Below are 14,589 nucleotides of genomic sequence, written 5' to 3'. Positions count from 1 at the left end.
GACAACAGGCTTGATGGACTTAAGAAGGGGATCCAAGGCAGGGTGAGGCACCTAGTGTGCACCTCCTGCAGCACCCGACACACCACCTTCCTCGCCACTCTCGTCACCACCACTTTTGACACTTTCACTAGCTAATGCACCCACTTTGTTCATAATCCCTTCAAAGTCTTTCTGACACCTCAGACATTGCATCATCCTCTTGATCCTCCCCAGGATACGGCTCTTTTGAAGTTGAAGGGAGTGATTCCTCACTTTCTTGAGGCCGCAGGAAATGTGTGATGAAGGCTTGCTTCCATCTGTTAACCTGGTTGTGCCTGTCTGTGTAGTAGCAGAAGGTTCTGTCCAGTGAAGTCATCACTTCCACCAATCGCAGCTGACAGTGTTCGATGTCCTTCAATTCTTCCTTGAACTTACCTAGGGCACACACTACCCGGCCGATCTCCATCATCGACAAGTCTCCATTCTCCATCACTGGTGGTGCTGCCTGTTCTGCTGCGGTCTCCTGCTCTCAGCCCTCTTGCTCTCAGCTCCGGATTTGAGCCACTCTTCCCTGCTGTCTCGCGTATTACGAGTTCAATTCACAAATTATTAAAAATACATTACAATTCAATAAAAAATAGGTCCTCGCGTACAATGAAATTCACTTACTGTGAGCTCGGGTACTATGCATACCTACTGTAGTCAGTTACGATTACGATTACACAAAAGTCTGTAATCGATTACAATCGAATACGATTACAGATTACGATTACCCCACGTCTGCTAAATATGTCAGATTGATATATATTATGTATATATATATATATATATATATATATATATATATATATATATATATGGTATATATATATATATATATATATATATATATATATATATATATATATATATATTTATGTATATGGCCATACCACATTGAGTACACCGCTTCCCGTCCGATCAGGGAAGTTAAGCAACATTGGATCTGGTTAGTACTTGGATGGGTGACCGCCTGGGAACACCAGATGCTGTTGGCATAACGTTCTCCCTACGTGTCAAGTGGGGTTGGTGGAGGATTAGTGCCCCTCCCTGTAAAACAATTAACTCTAAGCCCTTGGCCACCCCGTTTGGGATATATGGTGTCTGACAATGAATGAATGAATAATAACAAAAATAATAACAATAACAATAATAATAACGGTGAGGGGAAGGAGAGGGGAATTAAAGATAGGGACACGCAGTGACAAATAATGAGGTGGGAAACGGAAGAGGAAGGGTGGGGAATGTAATATAGAGCGGAGGGAGGAGAAACTGGAGAAGGGGAAGGGTGTTTGTTGAGAAATTAATAGCGGAGGGAAGGGGGAGGAGGCGGGAAGGCAATTAATTACTGATACAAATATATAACGCTAAAATTCTTTACAAATCTCACTCATAGCCACCCAAACTCTCTCCCTCTCTCTCTCTCTCTCTAATACATACGTGCCACAAACGATATATCTCAAATTCGGAAGGCTTACTTGTGAAATGGTTAATGAATATACCTAACTCCCCGACGTCGAAAACTATTTTTAAACCTAATTATTATCACTTTGCAACAACAAGATTAACTTATGAAACAGGCCATTAGAGCTGAGGCGATAAATATCAGATTTCAAACAAGATCACTTTCAACATAAAGCTTCATGATACCTCTGGTAGATGCTGGGCAAAGACACTTTGATTCAACACAGCTGAAGTTTACTGAAGAAGTGAAATTGTACAGACACAGTGGAAAGATGTGCTCTCAGCAGTACCCTGGTGGGTCTGAAGTCTGAACATGTAGCCTATGCCAGTATAAACATAAGGAAGACTATCCACACCGACAGTCACTAGTTTACGTGGGTGATAGTTTACCAAAGTGATAGTTAATTGACAACGCAATAAAATAATGATACAGTAAAACAACACAATCGAAGAACAACACTGAAACAAAACAATGAAACAACACGCAGTTGCTACATCAATTTTCTAAACCTCCAGGCTATTTTACCTACATAAAAAGAGCCCCGCGTATTGACGAAGTTACTGCTATGTGTATAAACTTATCTCGAAAAACTAATGAACACTAGGGTAAATAACAACGCCTATTGCTTTCATAAACAAGCACCATAACCTCGAATCCTGTGATGAATTGGATGCATACAAAACGTCTAAAATTATTACAATATCCCTTCATCTACGAACCGACAAACTTGCCAGTAAACCATTCACTTCAGTGTACATTAAAGAATTCACCAACCCAAGCATTCAACGACACATCCCCCCACCCGTTCAACTAGCTTTTCAACCATTCGCCCACCAACCTACCAAAACATCCTAACTCAAACACCCATTCATTCAACCACCCACACACTCAACCACCACTCCATCAATCCACACACTTAACCAGTGTAATCTGTTCAAAAGAACCTACCTACTCACAACCAGAAATCCTCCCACCCACACACTGCAGTCAGTACAAAGGAACTCACCAACCCACCCAGCCTCCCACCTACATACCCATCCAGTGCAGTGTGTAAAAGTAAGCCATTCACGCACCAAGCCTCGCACTTCTCCACTCACCTAGAGCAATTCACACAGTCAGCGCAATGGTACGTAAGGGAACACACCCACCCACCGAGTGCAGTGTACCACCAAGTAATTGACCTACATAGCACTGCCAACAGAATTTATCAGCAACTTTCCATGAATGAACACACACACACACACACACACACACACACACACACACACACACACACACACACACACACACACACACGCACACACACAGAATGACTCAGCAAGTTTCCATGTACGGAAAGAGAGAGAGAGAGAGAGAGAGAGAGAGAGAGAGATTATAATATGGTGGGGGCGCTCGACATCCACTCACTCGATGTAGTGCTGCTTTCGGATGTCTGCCCTTTCCTCCCCTCCATCCTTCTTTCCTTCCATCCTCTGCTGTCTTTCTTTCCTTCATTCTTTCCTCGTCCTTCTGCCTACGGGTGACTTTGCACTCCCTCTTCCGTCTTTCTTTCCTTCATTCTTTCCTCTTCCTTCTGCCTGTGGGTAACTCTACACTGAGTGACAAGCCAAAAGATTTCCTGTACACCAGGAAACCAGTTACTATGCTGGGTGGTAACCATATAACCAAATTTTGGAGCCTGATAGTTTAGTGGGTAATTACGGCACTCCAATTGGATTGAGCCGATGAAGGTTTACATCCAAGGGATGGTTGGGGTTTATTGCTCAAGTAATGCCACTCAGGGATGAGTGAGGCTGGTCACTTTCATCTTAAATATCAGGACCAACTTGGGTCCTTGCCTAGCCCTGGGCTCCTACGTTCCTTATGGGGCAACGTAGGATTGGATGATGGATGGATGGATGGAATATAATTAATCGGGGCCATTACTTATGAACCGGAAAAGATAAGCACTCTGAAAAAAAAGGGCAGTGTATCTAGTGGGGAGTGTGTGTGTGTGTGTGTGTGTGTGTGTGTGTGTGTGTGTGTGTGTGTGTGTGTGTGTGTGTGTGTGTTTCGATGTAAGATAAGGGAAAAGGTGAAAGGAATGAAGGAGAGAGATTAACGAGAAAGAGAGGGAGAAGTATAGAGAGTAGGTCAGGGGAATAAGGGTGTAGTGCGCGCGCCCCGAGACAGAGAGAGAGAGAGATAGATAGATAGATAGAGAGAGAGAGAGAGAGAGAGAGAGAGAGAACAAATGAAAGGAAACAGCAATAGACCTATTGGTCCTTTCGCGGCTGTTTGGTAAAGGAAAGGTATTAAGTAATAAAACTACGATGTCAGTAAAGACAATGATAGACAAGCAGGAAGTCTTCTCCCCCACCCCCACCCACACACCAAACCCTCCAGTCGAAGCCAGCATGAAAGAGTGACAAATACCACTATGCAGCATAAAATACATGTCATGGAACTTTCATAAGAAAGATAGAAAGAAAATCTTATTCTACAATACCTACCTGAAAAGGAAAATAACATTGTCAACAATATTTATCAGTGTTATGCTGTGGTTTTATCTTCCAGGCACTGAAAAGGGGAGAAAAGTTAATTATTCGGCTGTGAACATACCTACCTTGGGGTTAAAAGACATACTTATCCAAGTGATTTTTAAAGGTATTATTGTATCACCGTTTACTGCACTGGAGGGCAACATGTTCCATATGTTTAAAACTCTCTTAAAATAGAAAGGGTTAGCATCGTGTGCTTGAAATCATCATCATCATCATCATCAGCCATTATAAGTCCACTGCTGAACCAAGGCCTCCCCTCAACCTTTTCCACGAATTCCTTGACTGAGCCAATCTTTGCCACGTTTTCCTTGCAAATTTCTCTATCTTATCTCTCCACCTCCTGTTTGGCCTTTTTCTGCCACGCTTACCATCTCCTGGTGTCCAGTCAGTCAACCTCTTGCTCCATCGATTATCCCTTGTTCTTGCTACATGGCCTGCCCACCTCCATTTCTGTTCTTTTATAACTTCTATAATATCTTTGACTTTAGTCTGCTCTCTCACCCAATTTGATCTTTTCCTGTCTCTTAAAGATATTCCCAACATTGACCTTTCCATTGCTCTCTGAGAACGAATTAATTTATTTTCCATCGATTTTGTCAGTTTCCAGGTCTCACAATCATACGTCATAGCTGGAATTATACATTCGTTATATACTTTTCGTTTCATACAAACTGGCAAGCTACTTTTCATAATGTCTCTATGTTTACCGAAAGCTTTGCATCCAATTGTAATGCGTCTTTTTATTTCGCTATCATTATCTTTCGTTAATTTTAGTATTTGTCCCAGGTAATTGTACTCCTCAACTTCTTCAAGAATTTCTCCACTTATTCTTATAACGCTCTTTGGTGTTTGAGGATTAAACATTACTTTAGTTTTACTCCGGTTCATCTTTAGCCCTACTTTGAGACTTTCTCTGTTCAGGTCATTTAACATTTCTTGCAATGTCTCTGCTTTTTCTGAGATTAGGACAATGTCATCTGCAAATCTTAAATCGTTTAGCTTTTCTCCATCTATGTTTACTCCTTTGTTTTCCCAGTCTAGCTTTCTGAAAAAAAACTTTCTAGGCATGCTGTAAATAACTTTGGTGAAATTGTATCTCCCTGACGCACGCCCTTCTCAATCTTAATTTTCTCTGAGTCCTTATGTAATTTAACTGTAGCAGTTCCCTCTTTATCTATGTTTTCGAGCAGTTTTACAATGTTCTCATTCACTCCTTGTTCTCGCAATGAATATACAATTGCTATGTGATCCACTGAGTCGAAAGCCTTTTCGTAATCAACAAAACCTAAGCACAGTGGTTTATTATATTCTTTAGTTTTCTAAATTAGCTGATTCATTGTATGCAGATGATCAGTAGTCGAGTACCCGCTTCGGAATCCTGCCTGTTCACGAGGTTGGTTTTCCTCCAAATTTGTAGCTATTCTGTTTGTAAGGACTTTAGTGAAAAGTTTGTAAATGACTGATAGCAAGCTAATGGGTCTATAGTTACTAAGGTCTTTTGAGTCGCATTTTTTATAAAGTAGAAAAAGAATTGCATTACACCATGTTCTGGGAATTTTCTTCTGTTTTATACATTGGGTAAATAAGTGAGCAAGCCTATTTTGTACTTCTGCTCCTGCATCCAACAGTAAATCTGTTACTATTCCATCTTCTCCTGGAGCCTTCCCTCTTTTCATAATTTTAAGAGAAATATTTACTTCGTCTGGTGTTATCTCAAGTATTTCACTTGTGTCAACAGAAAAGTTAGCTATTTGTACTACTGTCTTTGATGCATACAGTTCTTTGTAAAATTCTTCAACTCGCTTCAGCATCATATCTCTGCATTTAATGGCTTCACCGTTTTTGTCTTTTAGTGATGTAATTTGTTGCTTTCCAAGTGCTATTTTATTTCGGACCTGTTTCAGACTTTTTCCTTTTTTGATGGTTTCTTTGATTTGATGCATGTTTCTCTTTCTTTTTCTTCTCTTTGTCTTTTGTTGATAAGCTTGTTTAATTCCGATCGTTCTATTTCATCTTTCTTTGTTTTTACTTTCATTTCCATTCTTTTTTATCATAAGCTCAAGTGTCTTCTCTGAATACTTCCCGGCTTTGGTTGGATTAGGTTTTCATTCCACCTCCGCTGATTCTTTTAGCACTTTTGTTAGTTTGTCATTGAGCTCATCAGTGTGCTTGAAATTATTTGCGGATGATTGTATCCTCATTACCTCTAGTGTAATTTGAACGATCAACTGTGAAGTAAAAAACACATCATACTCTTCTCTGAAGAGTTTATATATTTCAATCAAATCTCCTCATAATCAGCAGTTAGTTAAGGTAAAGCGAGTCAGGGCTTCTAAACGTTCTTTGTATGGTTTATTTTAAATCTTGGTATAATCTTTGTAACCCTATATTGTACCCTTTCAAGCGTCTCTATATATATATATATATATATATATATATATATATATATATATATATATATATATATATATATATATATATATATATATATATATATTGTAATAAGGTGACCAGATTTCGATACAACACTCTAAGTGTGAGGATACTAGAGAATTATACAAGGGAGGATGATATTTTCTGATTTATGTTCGAATGCTATGCCAGTGAATCCGATCATTATTCATTTTAAACAGCCCGTGTACGCTGTTTAGTTGGTTTAAGAGCATTTGTCGATGTAGTGCTACTCTCGGGTGTCTGCCCTTTCCTCTTCATCCTTCTTTCCTTCTATTCTCTTCTGTCTTTCTTTCCTTCATTCCTTCCTTGTCCTTCTGCCTACGGGTGACTTTACACTCCCTCTTCTGTCTTTCTTTCCTTCATTCTTCCCACTTCCTTCAGCCTGTGGGTGACTCTGCACTGAGTGACAAGCCAAATGGTTTCCTGTGCACCAGGAAACCATTTATTACGCTGGGTTGTAACCATACAACCAAATTTTGGCGCCTGGTGGTTTAGTGGGTAATTACTGCGCTCCAATCGGATTGAGCCGGTGAAGGTTTATATCCAAGAGGGTTGGATTGCTTATGTAATGCCACTCAGGGATGAGTGAGGCTGGTCACTCTCATCTTAAATGTCGGGACCAACTGCCTAGCCCTTGGCTCCTACGCTTCTCATGGGGCAATGTAGGATTGGATGATGGATGGATGGATGGATGGATGTTACTAATAATCCTATATATATATATATATATATATATATATATATATATATATATATATATATATATATATATATATATATATATATATATATATTTGTGACTGGCATTATAGAGTTCGTTATTGTTCGCAGTGTATCTGGCGTTTTTATTTCTATTTCCAGTGATTAACACTTTGGATTTACTAATATTAAAAGCCATATGCCATTTCTCGGCCCAATGAAACAGTTGATTGAGGTCACTCTAAATTGCCTCTTCTGTAAATATGTCTCCTCTTTTTCCAGCTTCAGTATCATCAGCAAACTTGGATATTGTACAAATCTGACCTTCATCTACATCATTTACATACATTAACAACAGACTAGGACCCAATAATGAGCCCTGTGGCAGTCCACTTGTAACATCTTTCCAGTCTAATTGTTTACCATTTGTTACGACTCTCTGTTAACGTCCTGAAAGCCAATTATCTATCCACTCAAGCACACTGCCTCTGAACCCCTGCAACTCCATTTTCTGAAGTAGTCTGCCATGGGAGCTTTTATCAAATGCTTTTTGAAAATCAAAATAGATAATGTCAACGAAGCTGGTCTCATCAAATATATTGAATATATCCTTGAAAGAAATCCAAGAGCTTTATAAGGCAAGAGTGACTGTTTCAAAAACCATTTTGTAAATCTATGATGAACATATTTATTTCTAAGTGCATAACAAACTTGTCTGATAGTAGTTTCCAACAACTTGCACACCAGTTAAGTTTATTGGTCGATAATTTTTTGGATGCGATTTGTTGCCTTTTTAAAATATTGAAGTTACATTTGCTAGTTTCCTCTCATGAGGAACACTACTATCTCTCAGTGATTTATTATATCTCAGCTAATGGCTTAGATAGTTCAATCACTGTTTCATTCAGAATATGCGGAGGTATTGTTTCTGGTCCTGATGTTTTTTTACTTTAAGTTTACCAGTGGCAAGTTGTACAGCATTCTCACTAACAGAAATCTCACTGATTATGTTACCTACTTCTGAGACAACAGGAAAAGCTGAAGGAATGGAGTCTGTATTTTCAACAACAAAAAATGGATGGAAAGAAAGTATTGAGAATATAAGACATCTCCATTTCATTGTCGGTATGCTCTCCATTCTCTGTGACTAGTGGGCCAGTTGTTGGTGCAATTATCTTATTGTTTCTGATATAGCCCAAGTATTTTTTAGCGTTGGATTTACAGATACAAGCAACATAAGCTTCAAGAGATTTCTTGCTTCACTTTTTTTTTTTTTTGCCTCATGATGGTGATCATATTTATTTCTATCAGTTTGATTCTTTATGCCAATATAAGTTTTGTGTGCACTTTTCTTTTAGCTGATAGGCAACGCAAAATATCTGTATTCCACCATTTGGGTTTAATTTTTTAGCAGGCCGTCTGTTGCCTACTGAAATACATAACCTGGCTGCTTTACTAAGAACATATGTGAATAATTTCTAGGTTTCATTAATATCTACTATTTGAACAATGGGATTCAAGTCACAAGAGGATCAAAATATCTTTGCATTTATAGGTGAAATGCCTTTTGATGAATCCTAGGGCGACTTTATTCGCGGCAAGGATACACTGACTTGAAAATCTGAGATTATCTGAAATTATTACTCCTAAATCTTTAACTTGTGAGGACTTGCCAATTATTTGACCTTACATTTCGAAATTGTACTTTTTGTTCTTTGTCCCATATTCCAGTACCTGACATTTACTAACAATAAAAGGTATTTGCTTTTCTGAACATTCAACAGTTTTGTTAGAGAAATTTTAAAAGCTACTTCTCTCCTCTTCAGTTAACACAGTATTGGCAATTTTAGTGTCATCCGCGATTTTGAAACGAATTTGTTTAGCCCAGCACTGAGGAGAAAGAATAAAACAGTTATCAGGGTAATTCCAGTATGGATTTTTTCTTTTTTTCTCTTTAGTCCTTACTTCAAGATGATTTTCTACGGCTTAAGGAAGCCAATTTATTCCATTAGCCTAGTCCTGTGTGTTTGGACGGCTTTAATTAAGGGTTGTATAGACTGTTAAGCCTATATATTCCGATTACCGATTAAATGCACCCCCTTTTTTTCCCACCTCCTCTCTGCTATTTATTTCTCTCCAAATATCCTTTCCCTCCTCCTTCTTCTTCCCCTCCCTTCGCGCTACATTACATTCCCTCGTTTTCCTGTTCCGTTTCCTACCTCTTTTACTCATCGAGTTCTTGTCTCTGCTTCCCTTCCCCATCTCCTTCCCCTTACAATTATTTTCCTCGAGTCTGCATCCTACCATAGCTTCGGTCTCTCTTTCCTTCTCCCCTCCATCCTCTTGTTTATTTCTTCTTTTCTCTGTCACCTTCTTCTTTATTATTCATTCCCTGACCCTATCATCCTTCACTCTGCCCTGCCCTGTCCATTCCATTTTCACACTGCACGCTTCTACTTCTTTACTCTCTCTCTCTCTCTCTTTTCCTTCATCTTCATAGTTTGACCACCTCAGTCTTCCTTCCACTACTACCTTGTAGCGTCAGTGGTTTCCATAGGAACATTGACTGTCCCTCTATTCCATAAGACCCGTTGCCAAACCCTCCCATACCACTGTTGCCAAATACCGCATATTTAGTAATTCAGATATGCAGGCCACCCCTGGCCATGCCGATCGCCTGATATGAGGCAATGGGTCTGCGCACCATAATTTCAAACACGAGGAAATGTCAGTGGTTTCCACGGGAACACTGAGTCTCTCTATGCCACCAGGATCTGTTGCCAAGCCCTGCCACAAGGCTGTTGTCAAATACCGCGTGCTTAATAATTCAGTTCTCTTTTGTAGCCAAGCAATAGTGGATTCATGCCCATCTACTTCCCATGGTGCTGGCGACTTATCGCCACCCTCACACCCACCCAATAGGCATAAATTATAAAAAGACGAGGTTGATGAAGAGTTAGAGCTCAAAACACCTTGATCTGATGACAAAAAAGCAACTTAATAAAAAAAAAAAAAAAGTCTTAAAATAATGACTCAGGGAAGGTAATCAGGTTGACAAGACTTGGCACAGCTTTTTTTTTTTTTTTTTAATCTGTAACAGTTGGACATAAACTGCTGTGGGTTAAAGTTTGGGGGAAAACTATTCAAGGAAATCGAGTTCCAAAGAGATGCAGTTAAAAGAATGAAAGATTTGTGATAGGCAGAAGTTCTGCAATATGGCAGTGTGGCAGTTCAGTCATGAGCATTATCAGATGCCTGTGTAGCACAAAGTAAGGTGTCGAGAGGTGGCACAAAGGGTGCAACTTCGTCTGAGCATTTGCCATATAAGTATCTGAAAAATAATGTGAGGGAGGCAACATTCCACCTTACTTGTGGGGTAGGAAGTTCATCAATAAGTGCTGGGTTCATAATTATTCTCATAGCTTTGTTCTTAAATTTTCCTGCTGTTTTGGTGCAACCTTTGCTACATCCACTCTGAAAGGGTAAGCAGTATTCAGACTGAGAGAGCGGATGACTTGTAAATTATAGCCAACTGCTCGTTAGTGAAGAAGTTACTGATTCTGTTCAATAATCCATTTTTTTTTTTTTAATGCAGTTTTAGCATGTGATCATATACGAAAGGCCCAGCTGAGGGTATTATTATGTGAAACACTGAAAATTTCAATACTTTTAGAGATAGGAATATTGGTTGCAAAGAAGGTAATGACGGAATCAGGCAGCATCTGTCTTTTAGGTAACTGACTACATCTTGTTTTCCTAGCATTAAATGAGACAATGTCATTTTGTACCCATACAGTGATCTTAGATAAGTCTTGATTTATGGAGATTGTTGTACTGAGTTGCAGGTTAGAGATAATCAAACTTTCTGAACAGGTTTTCAAACCTGAAGAAGCTGTGAAGTGTTGAGTCATCTGAGTTGAGAATGTGGATTATGGGTGACAGACAAAAGATCATTAATATGCATTGGGAACAGGGTAGGAGCCAGAACTCATCCTTGTGGTATGACAGCATTAACCGGATGGATAGTAGTAGTAGTAGTAGTAGTAGCTAGCAGTAGCAGTAATAGCAGTAGCAATAATAGTAGTAGTAGTAGTAGTGATATTAATAAAAAATATATTATTGTTATTATTATTATTATTATTATTATTATTATTACCATTATTATTATTATTGTCATTATTATTATTTATCATTATTATTATTATTATTATCATTATCAATCTGGTGTACAGTTTTTTCCTTTGCATTCTGTACAATGTATCTCTGCCAAGTTGTTGTAGTTGGATTTGTAGGACAGTGGACACACAGTCGGGTCTCAGGTTGTAAAACACCTCCAACAACGACCAGTTACTTTATTTAGAACGGGCTCATCTTAATTTCTTGGAGTCTAGTTGCTTTCTGCCTCTCACAAATTTCACTGGGTGATGTAAAGGGGAATCACATGTACCCGGTGCCATTCATTAGGCTGAGTTAACAAATGCTCTGGTCTGTAAACAGCTTTCACAAAATTCTCATCCTTACTCTGCATTTTTTGCAGTTGGAAGCAGGTCGGTCCTAGACAGCACTTTCATCCCAGTAGCTTGATCATAACACAGTGGTTCCAGAAAACATTGCTCTACACAACTGCTATACAGTAAGAAGCATACAGTATGATAAGAAATAGGGGAGTGTGGGCACAGGGATTATAATGAAACCAACATACATATTGCCAGTTGGGTGTGCAGCAAATATATGGAAACTGCATACCCAGCCTGCTAATATGTACAGTATGTCAGATTTTGATGAAATCCATGTGCTTGTAGTCCCCGATTTCTGATAAATTTTAGTTTTGGGAGGGGGTCTGACCCCCCAAAGAAAAACTGGGGGAGATCACTTTCCCCTGATATCACATTATGATTAAGAGTCCATTGTAGAACATTTACTATTATATCAAAGTCATATATACCCTCCTTTCACTATTTCTGAGGATGTAAAATTTATGAGGGGTGCTGATCACCCTAAAAATTATAATTTGAAAATTGTTTATAGCAGAAGACCTTTGGTGTAACCAGATGAACTCACCAGTGAAGTTTTATTTAAATCTTTCTACTGTTTCAGATACTTTTTATGTGGAGGAAGGAGCTGACCCCCCAAGAATCTTTGGGTAGGGTCACGCTTCCCAAATACTGCATAACAAAAGAGAGTCGGCTGTAAAACTGGTACAAAGATATCAAAGTCATACCTGCTGTCTTTTCACTACCTTTGAGAATTTTTACTTTGTAAGGAGGCTGACCCCCCTATAAACGGTGGTAGAAAAGTTTGTGTAGTGGAAGACGTTATAAAAGAACAAGGTGAACTGACCCTAGAGTTTCATTTAAATCAGTAATAACTTTCCCCAGTTTCTGATTGTTAGTATTGTTACATCCCCATCCCACACTGTCACAGGCTCCAACAGCAGATGTTCCGTATAGGAAGGACGTTGCCGATGAGTTGTTCTTCCTACAGTCAACATTTCAGTGTATAACACACAAAATCAGCTCAGGCATTGTACATAAGTACTTGCTTCAAAGTTCACTGTCTTCATTTTCCAAATAATAACACTTAATGCCTGTCAACTTCACTTCACGGTTTTCACAAATACCAGAGCTATACAATCTTCACTAACTACAATTACACTTGCTTCTGAAGTAGTAGACTGTAGCACCAGTCGAGCAGGGAAGTACTCCCAAGGTGGATGGAAAGCTGATGACAGGGAGAGCTGGAGCTCCCGTTTCATCAGCCCTCGGGACTAGGTCCCGACCATTCCCCTTTGCTGAACTTTTTCAGTGTCTCAGTAACACAGAGAGTAGGCCAGCATGCTCTCCAATACAAGTTTCTCTAACTATCAACACCAAACTACATGCACAGTACACATTACACTTTCTTTTCCAAAATTTAAAAAAAAAATCATGGCAGCGCAACATGTGGCCTCGGAGTCCACGGGGGGGGGATCATAAATGCCCTCACTTTTCGCCCCTCTCTGATTCTCTTCTTCATTTCTGCTACATTCGCGGCCTTTCCTCTGACTTTCGCTCTGTTGAGCACCACCTCTCCTTCTCTAAACCTCACCTTCTATTTCTGACTGAGACTCAGCTGTCTGAGGCAACGGACAGCAGATCCTTTTCTGTATCCTTCTATTTTCTCTATACTCATTTCAAAGCCAAAGGTGGCTGTTGTGTATATATACGCAACAAATTATCTTGCTCTCATGTTCCTGAACTCGATTCTTCTGCATACTCTACACTCTGGCTTCGGCTTTCCCGTCATTCTCTGATTAAATATATCTGAGCTGTTTACTTATCTCATAATTCTACTGACTATCAAAAATTCTTTGATGGAACACATTCTATCCATTTCTTCTTTCTCTGAAATCACAAATCTAGGAGATTTCAATGTTCATCACCACCTTTGGCTCTCCTATCCTTTCACTGATCCACCTGGTGAAGAAGCCTACACCTTTTCCATCCTTAATGACCTAGAGCAGCTTGTCCAGCACCCTACCCATATACCCGAACGCCTTGGGGAGAACTCCAACATACTCTACACTCTGGCTCCGGCTTTCCCGTCATTCTCTGACTAAATATATCTGAGCTGTTTACTTATCTCATAATTCTACTGACTATCAAAAATTCTTTGATGGAACACATTCTATCCATTTCTTCTTTCTCTGAAATCACAAATCTAGGAGATTTCAATGTTCACCACCACCTTTGGTTCTCCTATCCTTTCACTGATCCACCTGGTGAAGAAGCCTACACCTTTTCCATCCTTAATGACCTAGAGCAGCTTGTCCAGCACCCTACCCATATACCCGAACGCCTTGGGGAGAACTCCAACATACTTGACCTCTTATGTACAACTAATCCTTCTGCTTACATTGTTAATCTTTTCTCTCCATTGGGCTTCTCCGATCACAACCTTATCACCTTAACATGTCCTATCGCTCCGGTAGGGCCTGTGGACCCTCCAAAGAAACGTTGTCTGTGGCACTTTGGAGCTGCAGATTGGGAGGCCCTCAGGCGGTATTTCTTTGATTTTTCATGGAATGATTATTGCTTCCATGGTCGTGAGCCATCTGAGTGTACCTTGCACATTATGGAGGTTATTCTCTCAGGCATGGAAACATACTTTCCTTTCTCATTTCCTTTGACTAATGCAAGAAAGCCTTGGTTTAATCACGCTTGTTCTAATGATGTCCGCAACAAGAGGGCCTATAAAAGGTACCAGAGCCAACCCACCCCTGAATCACATCGTTTATACGTTTCTGCCCGGAATCATGCTAAGTCTGTTCTTTGCTCTGCTCAAAATAATTTCATCCGTACAAAATGCTCTCAATCGTCCAACTCAAATTCTTCCTACTCCTTCTGGCACCTTGCCAAAAACCTTTCTAAT

At 39.6% G+C, this 14,589-nt stretch overlaps 1 pseudogene; it reads left to right on the top strand.

Annotated features, from left to right (window-relative positions):
• Nucleotides 1-897: 897 nt before the first annotated feature.
• Nucleotides 898-1,016, top strand: LOC145396276 (5S ribosomal RNA; annotated as a pseudogene).
• Nucleotides 1,017-14,589: the final 13,573 nt, after the last annotated feature.

The sequence above is a fragment of the Coenobita brevimanus genome, chromosome 35 (genome assembly GCF_032717465.1).
Source record: "Coenobita brevimanus isolate Jiangsu-jjx chromosome 35, ASM3271746v2, whole genome shotgun sequence".
Classification (NCBI taxonomy): Eukaryota; Metazoa; Arthropoda; class Malacostraca; order Decapoda; family Coenobitidae; genus Coenobita; species Coenobita brevimanus.
This window is presented reverse-complemented; position numbering and strand designations above follow the sequence as displayed.